Here is a 24,203-nt window from a genome sequence, read left to right on the forward strand (position 1 = left end):
CTTCCGCTCCCCCTCCCCACTCCATTTGTGCCTACATCCTGGCTCTCTGGAATGGCCTAGTTCATCCCCTGTGGACAGTCCGCTGAGGATGCATTACTCATTCTTGTTTCCGTCAACTATTTACGCTGCTCTCAGTCTGAGCTAACCTCATGGCAGAGACAACTAGTTGTCTCCCAAAATCTGTTCTTCCCTTCTTCCTCAGTATTAGAACTACTAAACATTCTCTGGTCATCCAGAATAGATTATTATTTCCCAGTCTCCCTTGCAGTTATATGTAGCCATGTAATTTGGCCAGTGGAATGTAAGTGGAAGTGTTGTCTATTCTTCTTTGCTCCTTCCTGTTGGCTGGAATGTCGATGGGATGGCTGGATCTTGGGCAGCCATTTTGAATCATGAGGTGGAACTCCTACTGAGCTGCCCATCTGCCCTGTGCTCACTGACTTTGGACTTTTATCACATGGCAGGGAAATACACTTCCATTCTGGTTAAGCCACTGTTGTTTAGTGCTTTCTGTTACTCACAGTGAACTCTAATCCTAGCTAACACAGACCATCACCTCTTTTGCTAAGCAGATTCTCTCCTTCTGAACTGGAACTCTTTTTTTTTTTTTTTTTTTTTTTTTTTTTTTTTTTTTGAGATGGAGTCTCGCTCTGTCACCCAGGCTGGAGTGCAGTGGTGTAATCTCGGCTCACTGCAGCCTCTGACTCCTGGGTTCAAGCGATTCTCCTGTCTCAACCTCCCAAGTAGCTGGGATTACAGGTGCACACCACAATATCTGGCTAATTTTTGTAATTTTTCATAGAGATGGGATTTCACCATGTTGGCCAGGCTGGGCTCAAACTCCTGACCTCAGGGTGATCCGCCCACCTCGCTCTCCCAAAGTGCTGGGATTACAGGTGTGAGCCATCATGCCTGGCTGAACTGGAACTCTTAAATCACCTCCTCATAGAAGTACCAATAGAGGGCAAGGGGCATTTACACAGCGAAAGCCTAAACAATGTGCAGTTCCTTTGATTCAGTAATTCCATTTCTAGTACTCTAGAACTGGGAAACAATTGGGAAACAATCATGAACATACGTACAAGATTTAGTTACAAAGATGTTCACTGCAAGACTATTTATAATGATTAAAAATTGGAAACAACCTAAATGTCTAACAGTTGAGGACTGGCCAACTAAATGGTGGTCCATCATCTAGTGGACCATGCTATCACATTTCCAGATGTACCTTCTTGTACTATTTCCTTCCTCATAGCAGTACCCACTTGGAAAGCACTCACTGTGTAAGCACTCACTGTCTAAGTGCTTTATATACTTCATTTTAGCCTCACAACTCCAGAGAGTCCACCTTTAACTCTGAAAAGAGTAGGAGGTCCACCCAGAAGCCAGCCTTCCCAATCCCCAGAGGCTGAGGCCAGTACTATGCGTGCTGGGGTTTAGGGCCCAGCTGCTCCCCGGCATGCAGCAGAGACATACTTGTATGTGCCGCCAGCCCCACTGGTCATTTCTCCTCGACTGGGCTAATCTCAGGAGGTCGTTACTCAGGCAGAGAGTCTTAGAATTTATGAAACATGTTCACACCATGATCCTCAGGCAGGGATCACCATCTCCACTAAACAGATGGAAAGACCATGGCCAAGGAAGGGCAAAGGGTGTGCCCACGGTCACACAACAAGTCCATGACAGAGCCAGGAGCAGAACTGAGGTTTCTTGCCTCCCGGGCCAGTAAATTTCCAAGGCCTTGGAGGCCTGGATGGCTCCAGACAAGGCTAAGTCCCTGGATTTTGTGTGATCTCAGAAAAAGGATGTGGCCATAGCCTAGGGCATAACTTCTTTTCCAGGCTATGGTGTCCAGCATCCATGTTGCCCATGAAGAAATGGTCCAGGACAGCGTGGCACCAGATGGAAGTAAGTAGTGCCTGGATGGTGTGATTTCTGGTGATGTTTCTCATCCTCAAATTTATCCTCCAGCCAGTCTAACACAATACCTTTGTTTCCATCATTAGTGTTCTGTCCCCTTAGGCGATGACACAAATCTCTTTAAGGCTAACCATCCTCGGGAGAAAAAGCACATGGCATCATTATCAGTCACTGAGATTTCCATGGGGAATAATCTTGGAGACAGTGGACGATGGTTGAAAGATCCATGGCCCAGCTCTGTTACTAATTGTCTGTGGTAGGCATTTGGGCTGTTCACAGATACTCTTTCTCCTCTTTCTAGGCCTTTGGTGGGATTACAATTCTCTGCCTCCTTGAAATTGGGCACAGCCATGAAATTTGCTTTGGTCAATGAAATATGCTTTAAAAGACTCATGTCATGCCTGTGTAGATGTTTTAAGAACCAAGGTGTGATTCACAGTAGTTTTTCTTTTTTTCTACTCCAGGGGCCAGAAATATTGCAAATCATGGCTACCCTGTTAGCCTGAGTCTGGGAGAGAGGATGATGTGGAGGAGCAATCCCAGTCAATCCACACCAGACAGGAAGCAAGAGCAGCAAATAAACTTTTGTTGCCATGAGTCACTGGGACTTTGGAGGGTGCATGTACTGCAGTGTAACCTGGCCCATCATAACTGATACACTCATAGCGTGACCTTGAGCAAGCCTTTTTCCTACATAAGCCTCAGTCATACCATCTCTAAAATGGGTAGATTAGATGCTGTCTCAAAACTCTTCCTGATTTTCTGTGTCTGATCATTACATTCTCATGCTGAATGATGGTCAAGGGCAGGTTTGTTGTGTTGGGGGCAGCCCAGTAAGCAGATTTGGGTAGGGACCAGTCTTGGCAGTAGGAGAAGAGTGAAGAAGTAGATAGGAGGGGAGAAGAGGAGGTGAAGGGGAGAGAAAAATCACCTACTTGGTCTCCTCATTCATGATAGGTGCTCTAAGGTCCCCACAGAGAGGGTCTCATGGGTGTCTGGGCTATGTCCTTGTGCCTTGAGTTGGATTGACAGGTTGTTTCCATAGTGCAGATCCCTAAGGGGAGAGAAGACAGGGAGTTGTCCCCACTATTCCAGACTCCAAAAGGAATGCTGTAAACCAGGCACCAGCCCTTGCCCCTGCCTGCCAGAGACACCTCTGAGAACACTGGATCCAGACACAGTCCCTCCAACTCCATCTGTAGACCTTGTTCTTCCCTGACTGCAGCTCCTTATGTCCCTGGGTTTACGCAGCCTAACTTTCCTTGATGTCACCTCCTGCCACACCTGGCTCAGAGGATGCCCCTCTTCCTCCTCCAATTCAGATATTCACCTTACAATGTCCTTTGGCATCACAATGAGCCCTGCAAGTTAGCAAAGTTATTTTTGGTCATTTATTCAGATGATAATGAATTAATCCTTACTGCAGATGCCAACTTTCGCCCCCAATATAAAACCCCAAAAAGGTTAGGATTTGCAATCTTCTTCCTTTTTAGTTAGTTTTTAAACAATTGAGAGTTAACTTTCTCCTTAAAGAGAAGACCCGGAAGCATTGATAGCTGCTCAAAGAGAGCACAGTAAACAGACATGCTGGCACAAATTCCCACACCACACAACAGAGATCTTCCTACGAACAAAGAAGAGAACAGGTAGCTACAGACTACATGGAGGAAAGGAAGAGAGGCGGAAGGTCAGCGTGTGCTCTGATTGTGTCTCTGTGAAATACGAGGAATGTAACCCGGAGTTCCATGACTTTGGACAAATCCATGTAAATAGGGCACATTCTGACATAATGGAGGTGGTATGTAGTATGGTAATTAGAAATAAGAAAGGAAAAAAGAGATCTTTTGAAGAGGTCCCAGGGGACTAATAAGATATGTCTATATTTCTCTCTCTCTGTCTTTCTTTTTTCTTGAGATGGAGTCGTGCTCTGTTGCCTAGGCTGGAGTGCAATGGCATGATCTCAGCTCACTGCAACCTCCACCTCCTGGGTTCAGCAATTCTCGTGCCTCAGCCTCCCGAGTAGCTGGGATTACAGGTGTGTGCCACCACGCCTGGCTAATTCTTAGATTTTTAGTAGAGACTGGGTTTCACCATGTTGGCCAGGCTGGTCTTGAACTCCTGACCTCAAGTGATCTGCCAGGCTCAGCCTCTTTAAGTGCTTCTTTTCATTTCTTTCTTTCTTTTTCTTTTCTTTTTTTTTTGAGACGGAGTTTCGTTCTTGTTGCCCAGGCTGGAGTGCAATGGCATGATCTCGGCTCACCGCAACTTCCACCTTCTGGTTCAAGCAATTCTCCTGCCTCAGCCTCCCAAGTAGCTGGGATTACAGGCATGTGACACCACACTCATCTAATTTTGTATTTTTAGTAGAGACGGGGTTTCTCCATATTGTTCAGGCTGGTCTTGAACTCCCGACTTTAGGTGATCCACCCGCCTCGGCCTCCCAAAGTGTTGGGATTACAGGCGTGAGCCACTGCGCCCGGCTTTTTTTTTTTTTTTTTTTTTTTTTTTTAAGAGACAGCGTCTTTCTATGTTGCCCAGGCTGGATTCAAACTCCTAGGTTCATGTGATCCTTCTGCCTCAGCCTCCTGAGTAGCTGGGACTGCAGGCATGGGTCACCACAGCCAGCTAAATGATATTTTAAAAAACAGCATTATCACATTGTAACAGGAGAAATAGAGGCATTAGCAAATTGAGATAAAAACTTGCCGTGGACTGAATGTTTGTATCCCAACTCACCCACTGATTCACCTGGTGAAGCCTAAATACCCAGTGTGATGGTATTTGGAAGTGGGGCCTTTGCCAAGTGATTAGGTCAAGAGGGTGGAGCCCTTATGATGGGATTACTGCCCTCACAAGAAGAGGCTGGAGGCCGGGCACGGTGGCTCATGCCTGTAATGCCAGCACTTTGGGAGGCCAAGGTAGGCAGATCACTTGAGGTCAGGAGTCTAAAACCAGTCTGCCCAACATGATGAAACCCCATCTCTAATAAAAATATAAAAATTAGTCAGGCGTGGTGGCAGGCACCTGTAGTCCCAGCTACTCAGGAAGCTGAGGCAGGAGAATCACTTGAACCCAGGAGGCAGAGGTTGCAGTGAGCCAAGATCATGCCACTGCACTCCAGCCTCGGCGACAGAGCAAGACTCCAGCTCAAACAAACAAAAGAAAACAAAAACAAAACAAAAACAAAAACAAAAGGAAAAAGGAAGAGGCTGGAGAGTGCTTGCTCTTTCTCTTTCTCTTTGCTCTCTGCCCTGTGAGGACACAATGAGAAGGTGCCGTCTGCAAACCAGGAAGTGCATCCTCTCCAGACACCAGGTCTGCTGGCTTCCCAGGGACTTCCCAGCTTACAGAACTGTGAGAAACAAGTTTCTGTTGTTTAAGCCACCCAGTCTATAGTATTTCATTCTAACAGCCCAAGCTGACTAAGACAAACTTGCCTTTGACCACAGAAAGTGAAAGAAAATAAAACCCACTGTAAGTTAACAGGCAGATAAAAAAAACCGCCACTTTATGTACAACAGGATGCTTTAACAGAACTTGGTAAAATTATATGAGCAGTCATTTAGAGAAAAGAGGCAGTATTTATATGACTTAAATATTTCATAATAAAACAGTTTAAGTTAATTTTAAGTTAGAATTGGATATAAAGAAACGAATAAAGGCAATTCTATCAAAAGGCTATTTGTTGGATCAGGAAATAGCAAAAAAGCTTCCAAACATGATAAAATGCATCATAAGGTGACCATCATTCAAACTTTAAGATCCTTGAATTAAAAATGGAAAAAAATTGGCCAAACGGATGGAATAGAGTCCAAGTGAGCCTCACACTCATTTAAAATACACTATTTAATCCATGATATTGAGAGAAAAAAGGGGGGAATAAGTGGTGTTAAAATACATAGCAATACGCTGTCTCTTTCCTGCCACCATGAAGAAGGTCTTGACTTCCCCTTTGCCTTCCACCACGATGGTGTTACCCGAGGCCTCCCTCACCATGCGGAACTGGTGTTTTGAAGCCTATGGACCTTAATTGTGTCATCAAACTTTTTGAAGAGACTGCTAAAGATGGCTTAGAAGAAAAACAACTTACATCTGTCAAGAAACTGGTACAGTGTTATCAGAATGAACTTCCCTTAAGGGATCTAGTACAGACATTTAAAATTCTGAATCTGCGTGCAGTAAAAATCGAAAGCCAGCCACGTTTTGTGGAATCTGCATATGACATCATAAAATAGTGTGGCTTGCTATTTTTGAAAAAGAAAGTATCGGATGAAATAACTTATGCTGGAGATACTGCTAATTCAATTGCACTTCTGGATACTTAATGAAAATACCAAGTTCTGAATTGAGGATACAGAATTGTAAGCTTATTGTTGACTTTTATCATGCAGAACTACCAAAGAAGTGTATTCCAGGTTACCAGCAAGCGAGTTCATCATATAAGATTCAAATGACTGAAGTTGGAGGACTGGCAAAAACAATGGTCCAATTAATGACCTTGCTTGAAAATCAACTTGTTGAGAAACTTTAGGTACTCAAAGTTCTGCAGCATCTCTCGACTTCTGAAGTTAACTGTACTGTAATGATGAAACCACAAGCAGCCAGTGGAATCTGTGCTCACCTCAATGACCCAGATTTCTCTGGATGGCTTTTATTTCCTTCATCAGAAACACTTTGGAACTTATCAGAGAAATATTCAAAAGAAGAAATTGTTCAACAGCTTAGTAACTTGGAATGTTTACTGGCTTTGAAGGAAGTATTTAAAAATCTATTTATGAGAGGCTTTAGTCATTATGACTGTCAGCTTAGAAATGACATATTAGTGATCTCTACAGTTATAGTTCAAAATCCTGGAATGCCAATGATTGAATGTGGCTTTCCCAAGGATTTGGTACTGTTTGCAAACTTTAATGAAGTTAAAAGTCAAACCCTTTGGTAAAGGACTTAAATTTTCTAAATCCTATGAAGATTTTGAGTTGAATAAATTACTATTCAATATAATTGTGATCTTATGTAAAGATTTACCTATTATACAGGTAAAGAGTAATCAAGGCAGGAAAAATTAACAAAAATTGTATCACTTTGTAGTATAAAAAAATATATATGGCAATATGAGTATTTTAAATTTAAAGAATTATTTTTAACTAAGTAATTAAATTAAAAATTTCTGCATGGAAATGAAAAACACAGCCACATAGCATTTCACACCCACATAGAATGGCTATAATGAAAAGGACACATGTTGATGAGGATGTAGAGAAGCAGGACACTGTATATACTGCTGATGGGAATGTGAAATGGTCCAGCCACTCTGAAGAAACAGTTTGGCAGTTTTGGCAGTTCCTTAGAACAGCTGTCCCGAAACTCTTTGGCCCAGGGACCAGTTTTGTGAGAGAGAATTTTTTCCACGGATGGGGGTTGGAGGTGGGAGATGGATTCAGGATGATTCAAGCTCATTACATTTATCATTAGATTCTCATTAGAAACTCTCAACCTAGATCCCTCCCTGCGCATTTCACAACTGGGTTTGTGCTCCTATGAGAATCTAATGGCACCGCTGATCCGACAGGAGGCAGAGCTCAGGCGGTAATACTCGCCTGCCGGCCACTCACCACCTGCTGTGTGGCCCAGTTCCTAAAAGGCCATGGACCCGCACTGGTCTGTGGTCCAGGGATTGGGGATCCCTGCGTTAGAATATAAAACAACAGAATTACCATCTAATCCAGCAATTCCATGCCTGGGTCTATTCCACGAGAAATGAAAATATACATCCACACAAAAACTTGTATATGAATGTTCATACCAGCATTATCCATAACAGTCAAAAAGTGAAATCAACCCAAACACCCAAAAGCTCACGAACGGAGAAACAAACTATGATATAGCTATACAATAGAACATTATTCAACAATAAAAAGGAACAAAGTTTATGCCATGTGGAAAAAGATCACTAAAGATCACATATTGTATGATTCTATTTACGTAAAACGTTCAGAAAAGGCAAATTTATTGAAACAGCAAGTAGATTAGTGGTTGCCTGGGCCGGGGGCAGAAATAGGAATAATTCTAAATGGGTATGAGGACTATTATGGCAGTAATGAAAATGTCCCAAAACCAGATTGTGGTGATGGTCGCATAACTCAGTAAATTTACTAGAAATCACTGAATTGTACACTTAAAATGGATGGATTTTATGGTATGTAAATTACACCTCAATAAAGTCATTAAAAATAATGCATTATAAATTAACATAATAACGTATTCTTTATTGCCATTTTTTTTTCTGTATAGTAAAAATGGCAACAAACGAAACGAAAGCAATAAACTGGGAAGTGTTTTGTACCACCTATGACGGTAATCTAATTTTCTTTTCTTTCTTTTTTTTTTTTTTTTTTGACACAGGGTCTTGCTCTGTCACCCAGGCTGGAGTGTGTGGTGCAATCATAGCTCATGCAGCCTGCTACCCCTGAGTTCAAGTGATCCTCCTGCCTCACCCTCCTGAGTAGCTGAGACAACAGGCATACTCCACCATGCCAGGCTAATTTTTATTTTTTTGTAGAGACAGGGTTTCTCTGAGTTGCCCAGGCTGGTCTTGAACTCCTGGACTGAAGTGAAGTGATTCTCTCCTCATCGGCCTCCATAAGTGCTGGGATTACAGGCGTGAGCCTCCGCTCACCTGGGTCTAAATTCATTTTTTTTTTTTTTTTTTTTTGAGATGGAGTCTCTATCTGTTGCCCAGGCTGGAGTGCAGTGGCATGATCTCAGCTCACTGCAACCTCTGCCTCTTGGGTTCAAGTGATTCTCCTGTCTCAGCCTCCTGAGAAGCTGGGATTACAGGCACCCACCACCACACCTGGCTAATTTTTGTATTTTTAGTAGAGATGGGGTTTTACCATATTGGTCAGGCTGGTCTCAAACTCCTGACCTCAGGTGATCCACCAGCCTCGGCCTCCCAAAGTATTGGGGTTACAGGAGTGAGCCACTGCACACGGCCCATAAATTCAAATTTTAAAAAGCTGTGGCATGTGTATATTTTAAATGTGTGTGTATTTGCATACATAGAAACCAACTCTGGGAAGCTACACAGGAAACTGACGACAGGCTTGTGTCTGAGGAGGGGTCTGGGGATGCTGGGAAAGGAGAGCCTTTTCCATTGTGGACCCTTTTTAGGACCCTTTGAACCATTCAAACTTTTTAATGTGCATATTTTGATTTTTTCTAAAAAAAAAAGCCTCAAGAACATTTACATTAAAAACTAGAATAGACATTTCCCCAATGTGTAAGGAAGAGAAATACAAGATGATGAGTTAATAAGAAATTATCAGTGATAGCTCACAAAAAATGAAACTTCCCTAAATAATGTGAAATAAAAGAGAAATAGGAAGGCAATAGGTAGGGAAAAATATCTGCACTAAAAAGCAGCCAGGTGTGGTGGCTCACGCCTGTAATCCCAACACTTTGGGAGGCCGAGGTGGGAGGATAGCTTGAGCTCAGGAGTTGGAGACCAGCTTGGGCTACATTGCGCAACTCAGTCTCTACAAAAAATAAAAGATTGGCTGGGCGTGGTGGTGTGTGCCTGTAGTCCCAGCTAATCGGGAGGCTGTGGCAGAGGATTGCTTGAGCCCAGGAGTTTGAGGCTGCAGTGAGCTATGATCTTGCCACTCCAGTCCAGCCTGAGCAACAGAGTGAGACCCCATGTCAAAAAAAAAAAAAAAAAAAAAATTCAAAAGTAATTCATATCTACTGAGAAAATATTTCATTTTACTTTTGAGTTTAACATTTATGCATGTGTGATAAGGACACTACATTTCTACTGGAAAAGCAGTTGACAAAGTTGAACAGACAATATAGCGAATATTTGCTACTTGCCACGTGAGTACCTTTCGGCATGATTTAGTTCTCCCAACTCCACCTGGATGCCTCATGTGCGTTTCAAAACTTCCAAGTCCGAAACTGAGCTCCTGATCTCTCTTCCCAAGCTGCTCCCCAGATCACCTTCCCCACGTCAGTTAGGGGCAGCTTCATGCTTCCTTGAGCTCAAGCCCAAAGATGGCTTCATTTTCCAAGTGCATTCCAGAATCTTGCTTCCTCTACTGCTCTGGCCTAGCCTGGACACCATCATTTCTCACGGGGAGGCCTGCACCTGCCTCCTCCCTGGTCTCCGTCCACCCGTCCCCCAGTAACCTTCTCCGCGCAGGAGTCAGCTGTTAAGACACAGCCTGCATCAGGTCCTGTGACATCAGGTCCCATGCCCCTCAGAGCCTTCTCATCCCTCCCAGAATGAAAGCCAACTTCCTGCCCAGCACTACCAAGATGTTTGAACAGTTTTTTTTAAAAAATCAAACTTGGCCGGGCGCGGTGGCTCAAGCCTGTAATCCCAGCACTTTGGGAGGCCGAGACGGGCGGATCACGAGGTCAGGAGATCGAAACCATCCTGGCTAACACGGTGAAACCCCGTCTCTATTAAGAAATACAAAAAAAAAAACTAGCCGGGCGAGGTGGCGGGCGCCTGTAGTCCCAGCTACTCGGGAGGCTGAGGCCGGAGAATGGCGTGAACCCGGGAGGCGGAGCTTGCAGTGAGCTGAGATCCGGCCACTGCACTCCAGCCTGGGCGACAGAGCGAGACTCCGTCTCAAAAAAAAAAAAAAAAAAAAAAAAAAAAAAAAAATCAAACTTGATCACTTTAAATTTATCCTCATTGTGTGGGTTGGTTATTGTTGGCTTTTTTTTTTAATGAACATTTGGCAATTTATAGTTTTGAGAAAGTTGCTCATTTTGTCAAGATGGTCAAACATAGTATAGCTCACAGTTGTATATAATATTTTCTTGGTTTTGTTGTGTGTGTGTGTGTGTGTTTTTTTTTTTTTTTTTTTTTAAGACAGAGTCTCGCTCTGTTGCCCAGGCTGGAGTGCAGTGGTGAGTAGCTGGGACCACAGATGCCTGCCACCACGCCCAGCTAATATTTTGTATTTTTAGTAGAGATGGGGTTTCACCGTGTCAGCCAGGATGGTCTCGATCTCCTGACCTCGTGATCCGCCCGCCTTGGCCTCTCAAAGTGCTGGGATTACAGGCGTGAGCCACCGCGTCCGGCCTGTTTTTTGAGATGGAATCTCACTCTGCCACCCAGGCTGGAGTGCAATGGCATGGTCTAGGCTCACCGCAGCCTCCACCTCCCGGGTTCAAGTGATTCTCCCGCCTCAGCCTCCCGAGTAGCTGGGACTACAGGCGCATGCCACCACAGCCAACTAATTTTTGTACTTTTAGTAGAGACGGGGTTTCACCATGTTGGCCAGGCTGGTCTCAAGCTCCTGACCTCATGATCCGCCCACCTCGGCCTCCCAAAGTGCTGGGATTACAGGCGTGAGCCACCGTGCCCGGCCTATTTTCTTATAATTTTAAATCTCCTCAAGGCTTCACATTTAATTTAGTTTACTTTTTGTCTTTTTCTTCTTTTTAGATTTGCCAGCAGTTGGTAACTCTTATGTTTGAAAACATTTATCAGTTTTGCTGGAATAGTCCCTTTTCTAGTTCTGTAATTTTTGCTTTTATCTTTTTATTTCTTTCCCCTGATTTAGTGAGGCTGTTTGTTATTCTTTACAATTATAAACTGTATTGCTTAAGCCATTGCTAGCCTTTACCTTTTAAAAAATAATAAAACACTTTTGGTCAATTTCGATAAATATGTATCAAACATTTATGTGCTAAGTAGATTGAAATTATAATTTGGAATGGAGTAATTTAATAAAGAGTTGTTTTTATGGCTTTATCATTAGTTTTTGTTGTATTATGCTGTACAAAGAATAAGTCCTGTGCAATTTCTACTTTGAGGAATATGTTGAGATTTTCTTTTTGCTTGGTATATAATAAATTGTAAAACATTTCATTAACATTTAAAAAGTGTTCTTTTACAATAAAAATGGATTTCTATTTCACAATTATATCAACATAATGTCTAGATGAAACAAAAATTTAAATGTAAGAAGTTAAACCGTGAAAGTACCAGAAGGCTGTATGTTCAATTTATAACAATTCACGAAGTTGTACACTTACATGACATTTTTCTATGTGTTATGTTTCACGACAAAAAAGTTAAGAAAATTTAAGTGCTCAAACAAAACATGGAAAAAAGTATTCTTTTTTTAATTAAAAAAAATTTCTCTTTAAAAAAATAGAGGCAAGGTCTTGCTCTGTTGCCCAGATTGGCCTTGAACCCCTAGAGTCAAGTAATCCTTCCACCTCTACCTCCCAAAGTTCTGGGATTACAGGTGTGAACCACTATGACTGACTGAAAAAAGTATTTTACAGAAAATAATTTCAGAGTAGAGAGAGTCTTGCTAAGCATGATGCAAAACTCAGAAATCATGAAAAAAGAAAAAACTGGATGAAACTGATCAGATATAAATTAAAATTTTTGTATTGTCAAAGAATACCACAGATAAAGTCAAAAGCCAGATGACCAATTGGAAAAATATCTGCATCACAGACAAGGTTATAAATGTATATATCATAAACAAAGCTATAAATGTATAAATGTTTTAATAAATCGAGAGTTACTAAAAATCAATACTGAAAAAGCCAGTGACCTCATAGAAAAGTAGGCAAAGAACATAAAAGGTTTACAAAAAAGGGAAATACCAATGACATTTAAACAAATTTTTTTGAGACAGAGTCTCACTCTGTTGCCCAGGCTGGAGTGCAGTGGCACAATCTTGGCTCACTGCAACTTCCACCTCCCCAGTTCAAGTGATTCTCCTGCCTCAGCCTCCCAAGTAGCTGGGATTACAGGCATGAACCACCATGCCTGGCTAATGGTTTTTGTTGTTGTTGTTTTTTTTAATAAGAGTGGGTTTCACCATGTTGACCAGGCTGGTCTCGAACTTCTGAACTCAGGTGATCCACCTGCCTTGGCCTCCCAAAGTGCTGGGGTTACAGGCATGAGCCACCACCCCTGGACCCAATGACTTTTAAATATATGAAAAGATGCTCAAGCTCACAGAAAATAGAACAAATATAATACTTTAGAACTAAAAAAGATACACCATTTTCTAACTATTAGATTTGCAAGGATATTACTGAGTTGGCAAGGTTGTGAATGAATGGGCACTTTGACGCACTGCATCATTCCACGTGGACCTGGCATGTGTGTATTTTAAATGTGTGTGTATTTGCATACATAGAGACCAATTCTGGGAAGCTACACAGGAAACTGACGACAGGCTTGTGTCTGAGGAGGGGTCTGGGGATGCTGGGAAAGGAGAGCCTTTTCCACTGTGGACCCTTTTTAGGACCCTTTGAACCATTCAAATTTTTTAATGGGCATATTTTGATTTTTTCTAAAAAAGCCACAAGAACATTTACATTAAAAACTAGAATAGACATTTCCCTAATGTGTAAGGAAGAGAAATACAAGATGATGAGTAAATAAGAAATTATCAGTGGTAGCTCAGAAAAAAATGAAACTTCCCTAAATAATGTGAAATAATAATAATAATAATAATAATGTGTCAACAGTTTTGAGACCATGTCTCAAAAAATGTGTATACAAATACATGAATATTTCTGGAAGAAATTCATCCGTGGAAATGTAACAGGACACAACCTTTATCTACCAAAGTGGTAAATGCCATATAATCACACTGAGCAATTTCATACACAGGCATTTAACCTACAGATGTCTTCATTATATGCACAATAATATGCCCAGCGATATTTAACGTGGCCTTGCTTATAATAGCAAAAATTGGAAAAATCTAAACGATCAAAGGGGACACATTATGATTAAATTATGTCACATCTGTACAATGGAATTCTTCGCAGCCATCAAAAAGAAAGAGGCAGCATCCAGCCACTCAGGAGGCTGAGGTGGGAGGATCACTTGAGCCCGGGAGGTTGAGGTAAGCTGAGATAGTGCCACTGCACCCCAGCCTGGGCGACAGAGTGAGACCCTGTCTCAAAAGAAAGAAAGAAAAGAAAAGAAAAGAAAAAAGAAAAGAAAAGAAAAGAAAAGAGGACAAACTATATGGAATGATATGGAATTGTATCCACGATATATTGTTTTTTAAAAGAGAGCTGGGGCAAAACAGGGTGTAGAATATGCTTCCTTTGTGTAAAGAAAAAATAAAAGTGGTGGGTCATGACTGTAATCCCAGCACTTTGAGGGGCAGAGGCGGGTAGATCACTTGAGGTTGAGAGTTTGAGACCAGCCTGGGTAACATGGCAAAACCCTGTCTTGACAAAAAATACAAAAATTAGCCAGGAGTGGTGGTGCACACATGTTGTCCAAGCTACCCACAGAAGGTTGAGGTGGGAGGATTGCTTGAGTCTGGGGGGGGTGTCCAGGCTGCAGCGAGCCAAGACTGCGTCCCTGCACCTCAGCCTGGGTGACAGAGCGAGACTCTGTCTCAAAAAAAAAAAAAAAAAAAAAGTGTATACAATACATGGAATATTTCTGGAAGAAATTCATAATGGTAATTGTCCCCAGTGAAAGGAATTTTTATTTTTTATTTTTTATTTTTTTGAGAAAGGGTCTTGCTCTGTCACCCAGGCTGGAGTGCATTTGGTGTGGTCATGGCTCACTGCAGTCTCCACCTCCTGGGCTCATATGGTTCCCCCACCTCAGCTTCCTGAGTAGCTGGTATAAGTGCACACCACCACATCTAGCTAATTTTTTCGTGTTTTTTTGCAGAGACAGGGGTTCACCATGTTGCCCAAGCTAGACTTCAACTCCTGGGCTCAAACAATCTGCCCACCTTAGCCTCCCAAAGTGCTGGGATTACAGATATGAGCCACTGCACCTGGCCTAGAATGTTATACCGTATGCATGTGTTATCTAATCAAAATTAAGTTTTAAAAGTTGAATATATTTATTACTTCAGCTATACGAGTTGTCATTCATACCTCCCAAGTTCACTTTTTTATTTATTTCTTTCTTTTTTAAATATTAAGACAAGGTCCCGCTATGTTGCCCAAGCTAGCCTCAAACTCCTGCACTCAAGTGATCCTCCTGCCTTGGCCTCCCAAAGTACAGGCGTGAGCCCCTGTGCCTGACCCCAAGTTCATATTGATTTGATTTGAGGTAGCCATCAAAGAATGAGAAAGACACGCTCAGCCACTGTGCTTCAGTTGATTTATCCATGCATAGCTAGTAGTTTTTATATTGTATATTAATTATGAGGTTCACGATATTCAAATGCATAAAGTTTTTTACTGTTCTATAGAAAACAAGAAAGAGGAGCTGCTGCAAACAGAACAGAGGAAATAAAACCCGACAAACTTTCAAGTTCTCACATTTGCATTTTGGCACCAGGACCCCTGGCTTTCAGTTCAAAGTGTTACCTCTAAGAATCCCCAGTGCACCCCTGAGGCAGACTAATCAAATGGGCCGCTGAGAGAAAGGTGGGGGGAAAATGGCCAGGGTTACACAGTCAGTAAAGGGAATTCAGATTACGTGGAGTCACAGTCCTGGGATCATGCCATCCCAGTCCAGAGAGAGGGAAAAGGGCTGGGGTGCACCTGGAAGCTTTATGGGGGCTCTGAGTCTGAGGAGCTGCGAAGGGAGTTTGCCCCACCCTGGTTTCAGTGTCCCAGCAGACGCCTCCCTCCCACTGCCCTCACTGCTGTGCTTTTTGGGAATCCTTCCTGCTATCCTGAAAATGCTACTGACACAGAGTTTAGAGGAGGGAGTGGAGAGATCAAACCCTGTTCTCTCCCTGCAGCCCCCAGGCCTTTGCCTTGGCTGTTCCCTTTGCTCAGAAAGCTGTCCCATCTCTAGTCCACACTCATACACACATGCACGTGCACACACATACATGTACCCACATGTACACATGCACGCATGCCTCTGGCTGGAGTTATCTTTAAAACTCAGCTCTGGTCTGGCCTCATGCCTGTCTGAACCTGCTATCAGCTTCCCACTGCCTCCAGGATAAAGTCACACCATGGTGCTGTGACCACCACAAAGCAGCTACCTATCAGGGGTCCAGGGAAGGCTCAGGATGAATAAACATTGGCTCACGCCTGTAATCCCAACACTTTTGGAGGCAGAGGCAGGAGGATCGTTTGAGGCCAGGAGTAAGCAGACATCAGTTGCCAATGTTAGCCTGGGCAACATTGTGAGAGTCGGTCTCAATTTAAACAACAAAAAACAAAAACAAAGGATAAATAAACAAATGCCCCTTCACCATTCAGTCCCCGGCCCTCCTGGGCCTCTCGTGCACCTGCTGAGCTACCCATGAGATGCTGATCACCACCCACCGGCATTCTCTTTCACAACTCCCTGCCTTGCACATCCTGCTTCCCTACCTCACGTCCACTTCCTCTTTTTCCCACCTTGCAGACTTCTCCTTCCAGACCAGACTTCAGCATGAGGCTCCGTTCCTTACCCTGTCTCCTTCCTCTGCTATCTCAAGTCTTGCTGTTCTCTAGGCCCGTCAGCTTCTCTCAGGGCCTGAATCTTGGTGAGGGCAAATGCCTCTGTACCAGGGCCCTGGATTTGAGTCCCTACTCACACCAAAGCTGTGTGACGCTGGTAGGTTATGCAGCCTCTTCGTACCTCAGTGTCCTCATCTGTAAAATGAGGATCTTCTAGGTCAGGTCCCTAGAAGCAGAGCCCAAGGGGATTCCTGTGGAGGTTGTTTATTGAGGGGGTGGTGGAAGAAAAATAGCGTAGCAGAGGCATGTAAGCAAAGATATGGTTTCAGAAGTCTCGCTTCAGCCTGCCACATGGGAGAACTGGAGCGTGATGATAGAAGAGGTCCGTCCTGCACAGGTGCAAGAGGTCTGGGTGGCCACACCTCATGTCACTGCAGGCCCAGTGGGCCGGGGAGGGAGGCATGACTGCCTAGGCACCTCTGAGCAAGGCAATGCCCACCAGGCAAAGGCCACCCCGGGAGAAGGATGCAGGTGTCACCCACAGTGAATGGGGAGCATCCGGGCAGAGATGGGGTTGGGGGAGCTCTGACAGTGTCTGCTACAGGGGGGTCATCATAATGCCCACCTGGCAAGGTGGTTGTGGGATGGGCCCTGTGGAATCCCTGACATGGAACCTGGCACATGATACAAACTCAATCCAGGCTGGGCACAGTGGCTCATGCCTGTAATCCCAGCACTTTGGAAGGCTGAGGCAGGCAGATCACCTGAGGTCAGGAGTTTGAGACCAGCCTGGCCAACGTGACGAAACCTCGTCTCTACTAAAAATAAAAAAAAATTAGCCAGGCATAGTGGCGGGCACCTGTAATCCCAGGCGAGGTGGGAGAATAGCTTGAACCCGAGAGATGGAGGCAGCAGTGAGCCGAGATCACGCCACTGCACTACAGTCCAGGCAACAGAGCGAGACTTCATCTCCAAACAGACAAACAAACAACAACAACAAAACCTCAATCTATGTGGAGAAAAGGGAGCCACACACACTGGTGGGAATGTAAATTAGTACTGCCACTACGGGACAGTTCGGAGGTTTCTCAGAAAACTAAAAATAGGGCCGGGTACGGTGGCTCGCGCCTGTAATCCTAGCACTCTGGGAGGCCGAGGTGGGTGGATCACGAGGTCAAGAGATTGAGACCATCCTGGCCAACATGGTGAAACCCTGTCTCTACAAAAAATACAAAAATTAGCCAGGTGTGGTGAGCACCTGTAGTCCCAGCTACTCGGGAGGTTGAGGCAGGAGAATCGCTTGAACCCGGGAGGCAGTGAACCCGGGAGTTGCAGTGAACTGAGATCATGCCACTGCACTCCAGCCTGGGCAACAGAGCGAGACTCTGTCTCAAAAAAAAAAAAAAAACTAAACTAAAAATAGAGTTGCCATATGATCCAGCAGTCCCAGTGCTAGGTATATACCCAAAAGAAAGGAATCAGTATCTCAAAGAGATATCTGCACTCCTATGTTTATGACAGCACTGTTTACAATAGGCAAGATTTGGAATTAACCTAAGTGTCTATCAACAGATGAATGAACAAAGAAAATGTGGCAGCTGGGCACAGCAGCTCACACCTGTAATTCCAGCACTGTGGGAGGCTGAGGCAGGTGGATCACCTGAGGTCAAGCATTGGAGACCAGCCTGGCTAACATGGCAAAACCCCTCCTTTACTAAAAGTACAAAAATTAACAGGGCATGGTGGGGCATGCCTGTAATCCCAGCTACTCGGGAGGCTGAGGCAGGAGAATTGCTTGAACCCGGGAGGCGGAAGTTGCAGTGAGCCAAGATCGTGCCACTGCACTCCAGCCTGGGTGACAGAGCAAGAGTCCATCTCAAAAAAAAAAAAAAAAAAAAAAAATAGAATGAAAGAAAATGTGGCACACATACAAAATGGAGTACTATTCAGCCATCAAAAAGAATGAGATCCCATCATTTGCAAGGACATGGATGGTACTGGAGGTCATTATATTAAGTGAAATAAGCCAGGTACAGAAAGACACACGTCACTTGTTCTCACTTATTTGTGGTATCTAAAAATCAAAACAATTTAAGTCATGGTGGTAGAGAGTAGAAGGACGGTTACCAGAGGATGGGAAGTGTAGCAGGAGGCTGGGGTGGGGGAAGTGGGGATAGTTAGTGGGTACAAAAAATAGTTAGAATGAATAAAACCTAGTATTTGATAGCACAAGAAGGTAACTATAGTCAGTAATAATTTAACTGTACATTTAAAAATAACAAAAAGTATAATGGAATTGTTTGCAACACAAGGGATAAATGCTCAAGGTGATGGAAACCTCATTTACCCTGATGTGATTACACATTGCACGCCTGTATCAAAATATCTCAGGTAACCCATAAACATATACACCTACTATGTACCCACAAAAATTAAAAATGAAAAATTTTTAAAAAAGCTTCAATCCACCCAAGCTCTGATTACCACTAGTGTGGCTGTCATTGCTGTCGCTTCTTCGGTCTCTCCAGCCCCTGGCTCCTGGTGTGAGGGAAGAAGTGAGGGATGCAGAGAGGACAGGAGTGGAGCCACAGACTTCCGGCTGCGGTTCCTTTGCTTTCCATCCTGTTCCTGCCTCTCGAAGAGTAGATTAAGGAGGAGGCCCCATTAGGCCTTGGGGTGGAGGAGAAACAGGACCTCAGTTTTCTCATCTGTGCAGATCAGAAAGCATGCAGTTTGTGGGGTAATAGCCAGGCACCCCAGTCATGTCTACAGACATTTGGACAGAAATACCTTAAAGAAACAGAAAGTGCTGCTGTTGTTGGTTCTTTAGGTCCAGGTGGACAGATCAGGGCCTGGGGACCCTGGGGAGGACCTGAGGCCACAGAGGCCCTCCAATCCTCCCTGAATCCTACACCAAGCCCTACCAGGGGAACAGAGAGAACGTAGCGCCTCTGCCTTCCCCCCGGGGAATGGCTGAGGATGTCAGGGCTTCAGAGATCACCTGAGCCTGGACGCACAGGGCAACAGAGCAGAAAGAGCTCTGGAGATGGGGTCTATGCTGGGCCCATTGTAAAGATGGGGAATCTGAGGCCCTGGGAGGGAAAGGCCTTGCTGGCATTTAAAGCAGAGGAAACAAAACTAAGAGCAGGGCTGGGCTGGGCCACTGGTCTCTTTCTGGGAGGCGTCACCCTCCTTTCAGGGGTCCCTTGGGAAGTGCCTTCAGGAAGGGTTAGAGGCCATTTCCTCCCCCGCCCACAAATGCCGGCAGGGCAGGCCAGAGATGTCCTTATAGGGCATATCCATTTCTGTGAGTCAGCGATGACGCAGGGGTGACTGTTGCCTTTGAAAACAATCATCTTGGCCGGGCCCGGTGGCTCACGCCTGTAATCCCAGCACTTTGGGAGGCCCAGGTGGGCGCATCACAAGGTCAGGAGATCGAGACCATCCTGGCTAACACAGTGAAACCCCGTCTCTACTAAAAGTACAAAAAATTAGCCGGGTGTGGTGGCGGGAGCCTGTAGTCCCAGCTACTTAGTGAGGCTGAGGCAGGAGAATGGCGGGAACCTGGGAGGCGGAACTTGCAGTGAGCAGAGATCACGCCACTGCACTACAGCCTGGGCGACACAGCAGGACTCTGTCTCCAAAAAAAAAAAAAAAAACCCATCGTCTCTGTTGTCCGTCACAAAGATAGGGCCCTAAAAGGCTTAAAATGCACAATCACAAGGAGAGGGCCCGAAAGGACTTAAAATGCACAGTCACAATCCTTTACACGTGAGGAAATTGAGGCTCACAGAGGGGAAGGGACCTGCCTAGGTCACCAGCTGGAGTCGAAGAGACAGGAGTTGAAGAAGCGTCTCCCTGCCTGGCAGCCCTGGAGGTGTTCCTGAGCCTGTGCTCAAATTCATGCTTGCACTCCCTGCCTCAGGTCTGAGCCTGGGTGGTCCCTGTCTCCAGTCCAACAAGGCCATCTTCTTCTGGTCATTGGAAACCCAGAAATCTGGGTCCTAGCCCACATCACTAGTCTTTAAACTGCCTCCTTCACCCCAGTCACCTTCCTATGTTAAAGGCTTGAACTTTCCTCCAAGGAGCCCCCAAGATTTCCAGATGCACCCTCCTTCAGGACTGGGGTGCCCTATTGCCAGCGCGAGCCTGGCTGGGACATCAGGTGGCCAGCTGGTGGCCTTGCTTCTCCCGCTCAGCCCTGGCAGTTTGGGTCTAGCACACACAGAAAAGGGGTTGGTGGCTGGCAAGGCTGCTAGGAGAAGGCTTCCGCCTGCATGTCCGGGGCCCCAGAGGCCTCTCCCTGGGGCTTCCAGGTCAGTGGTTCCCATGCTTGTCTGCACATCGGTATCACCTAGGAGGAGGGCCTTTTAAAAATCCCAATGGGCCACACTCCAGACCCATCACAGCACCATCCCAGGCGGTAGAACGCAGGCACTGGCACCTTGGGAAGCTCCTGGGGGGTTTTCCCATGTGCCAACGTCTGGCAACGACTGTTGGAGGCTGTGACACCCAGCTCTCCACTCCCAGCGGGGAGAGACAGGCTCCTCGCTACCTTCACCTGGCGCCCTGCTTCTCCAGCAAACCAGAGCTGAGTGATTCTTGTCCTCTGAGAGCCCCAAAAGCACTGGGGACAGGAAGGCCACCAAGTTGACCATATTTAGATGGAGACCTTGAGGATGTCTCCCCATAACCAAAACTCAGCTCTATCCCCTTCCTGGAGCAGAGCACCTGCCTCAGATTCAGAGCTATTTCTTGGTACCTCGTGCCCCAACTCTGTGGCTCTGCCAGGGCTTGGCACGGCCAAAGTGAAAATAAAACCGAGGTTTAGAAATCCCCTTCTCAGCTCCAACCTTGCCATGGGGCCTGGCAGGAATGTCCCAGAGGAATCTTGCTTTGGTTTGGTAACTAAGGCAAGGGACAAAGTAAGCTCGAGACATAAAGGAGAGAAGGCCTGGATCCAGGGTTCAGAGCTGCAGCCCGGGAAGTGGTTTGCCCATCTTGCAGGGCAAATCAGCAATGACTTCTAAATCTTACTGCGCTTCCACCCTTTGACCTTACCACTAAACTTCTCAGCAGAAAGCAAAGTGGACAGCCATGAGGCCCAGAATACACAATGTGATGGACTGAATATCTGTGCTCCCCCGAAATTCACACGTTGAAATTCTAACCCCTAATATGAGGGTATTAGGAGCTGGGGTCTTGGGGAAGTAATTAGGTCATGAGGGTGGAGCCATAGTGAATGGGTTTGATGTCCTTATAAGAGTCCCCAGAGAATGCTCCAGCCCCCTTTGCAGCATGTGAGTATACAAAGAAAAGTCCGCCATCTGCAACCCGAAAGAGGGCTCTCGCCAGAACCCGACCATTCTGGCGCCCTGATCTTGGACTTTAGTCTCCAGAACTGTGAGAAATACATTTCTATTGTTTAGAAACCAGCCAGTCTCTGGCGCTTTGTTACAGTAGCCCCAATGGGCTAAGACACAGAGTCCTGGATAAAGAAATTCCAGCAGCGGTCTTTAAACACCCTAGACAGCCACAATAAAGTTTGGTGTAACCATGCTGTGGGATTACGTGCATGAAAGGGACTCATTTTTTTGTTGACAGGGCTGTATCCTCAAGATGTATCATGGAATAAACAAGACACATTGTATAATGATATGCACAAAATGATATCACTTGTCCCAAAACACACATCAACAAACAGCAATACCGTTTCTTCCCACAGGTGGATAATAGCATGTTTTATAACTTAGAGGCTAAGAGCATGAATTTTGGAGCAAGGCTGCCTAGATTTGGTACTGACCTTTCCACCAATTGCAGGCTGGGTGACACCAGGCAAGTTACGTAGCCTCTCTGGGCCTCAGTGTTCTCATCTGTAAAATGGGGATAAGAGCAGCACCTACCTCACAGAGTTCCTGTGGGGTTTAACTATGTAAAGTCCTAAAATCAGTGCTTGGAAGTTAGCAAGCCCTATATAAGAATTATTTTTATTATGTGAAGGTTTAGATAAAGCTCTGGAAACATGTCAAATAGGGGTTACTGCAGGAGAGGGGACAGGCATGGGGCTGGAAGCAGTGAGTAAAATAGATTTCAGCCTTATGTATAAAAAGCTTAACTTTCTGCAAGGAAGACTGAGTCATGTCTTACTTGTGTGGTTTAAAATGAATACATTTTTTAAAAGTTAAAAAAAAAAAGACATCAGTGACCCTAGGCTGGGCCCTTTGAATTTAGAAGAATTTTGCCTCCAGACTGGATCATCTGAACTGCTCCCTCCCATCCTGGCAGACATTGCCAAACCCATAACACAGGCGCAGAAGAAAGATTGGCGGGGCTGGAGGGCTGGAGCCTTGGTTTTGGGTCTCACCGCCCCAAATGACTTAGAGGGTGATATCCAGACAAATCCCTGCTCACTTCGGGCCATGGTTTATATGTATGTCAAGCAGGAGTAATGGTTTCTATGCAGCCCATCTCACAGGGAATTGTGGAACTGTTAAAAGAGCCTCTAATGCTGGGCATAGTGGCTCATGCCTATGATTCCAGCACTTTGGGAGGCTGAGGCAGGAGGATCGCTTGAGCCCAGGAGTTTGAGACCAGCCTGGGCAACATGGCAAAACCCCGTCTCTACAAAAAGTACAAAAATTAGCCGGGCATGGTATTGTGTGCCTGTGCCCCCAAGCAACTGTGGGTTGGGGGACAGAGGTAGGAGGATCACTTGAGCCTGGGAGGTTGAGGCTGCAGTAAGCCATGATCATGAGAATGCACTCCAGCCTGGGTGACTGAGAAAGACCCCCATCTCGAAATAAAATAAAATAAAATAATTTTGGAAAAAAAAAAAGCTTCTGGGGTCAGGAGGGCTGGGTTTAAATCCTTATTTCAACATTTGAGAGCTGTGCAACCTTGGACAGTTTTCTTAATCTCTCTGTGCCACTGTTTTCCTCATCTGGGTGATGATTTTACATTTACTTCACAGGATCACTATGAGGGTTGCAGACATTAATACTACAGCACAAGGAGGGGACATGTCCAGTCCACAGCCAATGCTCATTGGCTCTTATGTACTGAGTTCCCGGCATAGGCTGGGTATCAGGCTGCAGTATTCCACCTGTACGTCCTCATTAGAATCTCAAGCAACATTTCCAGGCACATTTCCTGAATTTCATAGATGAAGAAACAGGCTCCAAGAAGTCAAGCAACAAAATGTGGATTTAAAATCTATGCTGGCTGGGCGCAGTGGCTCACACCTGTAATTCCAACACTTTGGGAGGCCGAGGCAGGCAGATCACTTGAACCTGGGTGTTCGAGACCAGCCAGGACAACATGGTGAAAACCTGTCTTTACAAAAAATACAAAAAAATTAGCCTGGCGTAGTGGTGTGCACCTATAGTCCCAACTACTTGAGAGGTTGAGGCAGAAGGATCACCTGAGCCCAGCAAGTTGAGGTTGCAGTGAGCTGTGATCACACTACTGCACTCCAGTGTGGGCAATAGAGTGAGACACTGTCTCGAAAAATAAAAATAAAAATAAAACAATAAAATCTATGCTGATTCCAGAGGCCATTTCCTAACCGAAATATAATACTGCCTTCAACAAATGGTCATCTTTTAAAGCTAATTTATCATTTTAACATGTCTTTATTATTTTTCCTGTTTACAAACATAACCTGTACTCATTTGGAAAGTCCTAAACCTTGTGGAAATATACATTATGAAATTTCCCCCACAATCTCACCCTCTAGGGGTATGTGTATAATTTCCAAAACTCTTTTTTCATGTTTGAAGATTTTTTTTTTTGCCTTATCTGAAAGCCAGAACACCATTTCCTTAAAGTTTTTCTAGAAACCATGTCACTTTTAACTTTATTTTTTGAAGTACCACTTGCCACGAACGGAAGGTAACATCGAAAAGAAACCCAAG

At 44.8% G+C, this 24,203-nt stretch overlaps 2 protein-coding genes and 1 pseudogene across 6 annotated transcripts in view; 2 read left to right on the plus strand and 1 right to left on the minus strand.

Annotated features, from left to right (window-relative positions):
• NLRC5 (NLR family CARD domain containing 5) overlaps positions 1 to 24,203 on the minus strand; it is a 92,901-nt gene that overhangs the window by 61,735 nt on the left and 6,963 nt on the right. For 3 of the 4 annotated variants that reach the window (XR_007721868.1, XM_050772866.1, XM_050772864.1), the window contains exon 2: positions 2,856 to 2,974. The gene's annotated coding sequence lies outside the window, so the exon portion shown is untranslated. Of the gene's footprint in view, positions 1 to 2,855; positions 2,975 to 16,301; positions 17,658 to 24,203 lie in introns of those variants that run through there. The other variant, XM_050772865.1, reaches the window with a different exon arrangement.
• Positions 1 to 24,203, plus strand: part of LOC126943899 (metallothionein-1E-like) — a 374,938-nt gene that overhangs the window by 595 nt on the left and 350,140 nt on the right. The window contains exon 1 of one of the 2 annotated variants that reach the window (XM_050773127.1): positions 14,248 to 14,251. The exons of the other annotated variant lie outside the window; for it this stretch is intronic. The gene's annotated coding sequence lies outside the window, so the exon portion shown is untranslated. Of the gene's footprint in view, positions 1 to 14,247; positions 14,252 to 24,203 lie in introns of those variants that run through there. 2 annotated transcript variants of the gene reach the window in all.
• On the plus strand, positions 3,710 to 7,938 carry LOC126944116 (cilia- and flagella-associated protein 69-like; annotated as a pseudogene).

This window comes from Macaca thibetana, chromosome 20, assembly GCF_024542745.1.
Source record: "Macaca thibetana thibetana isolate TM-01 chromosome 20, ASM2454274v1, whole genome shotgun sequence".
Lineage (NCBI taxonomy): Eukaryota > Metazoa > Chordata > Mammalia > Primates > Cercopithecidae > Macaca > Macaca thibetana.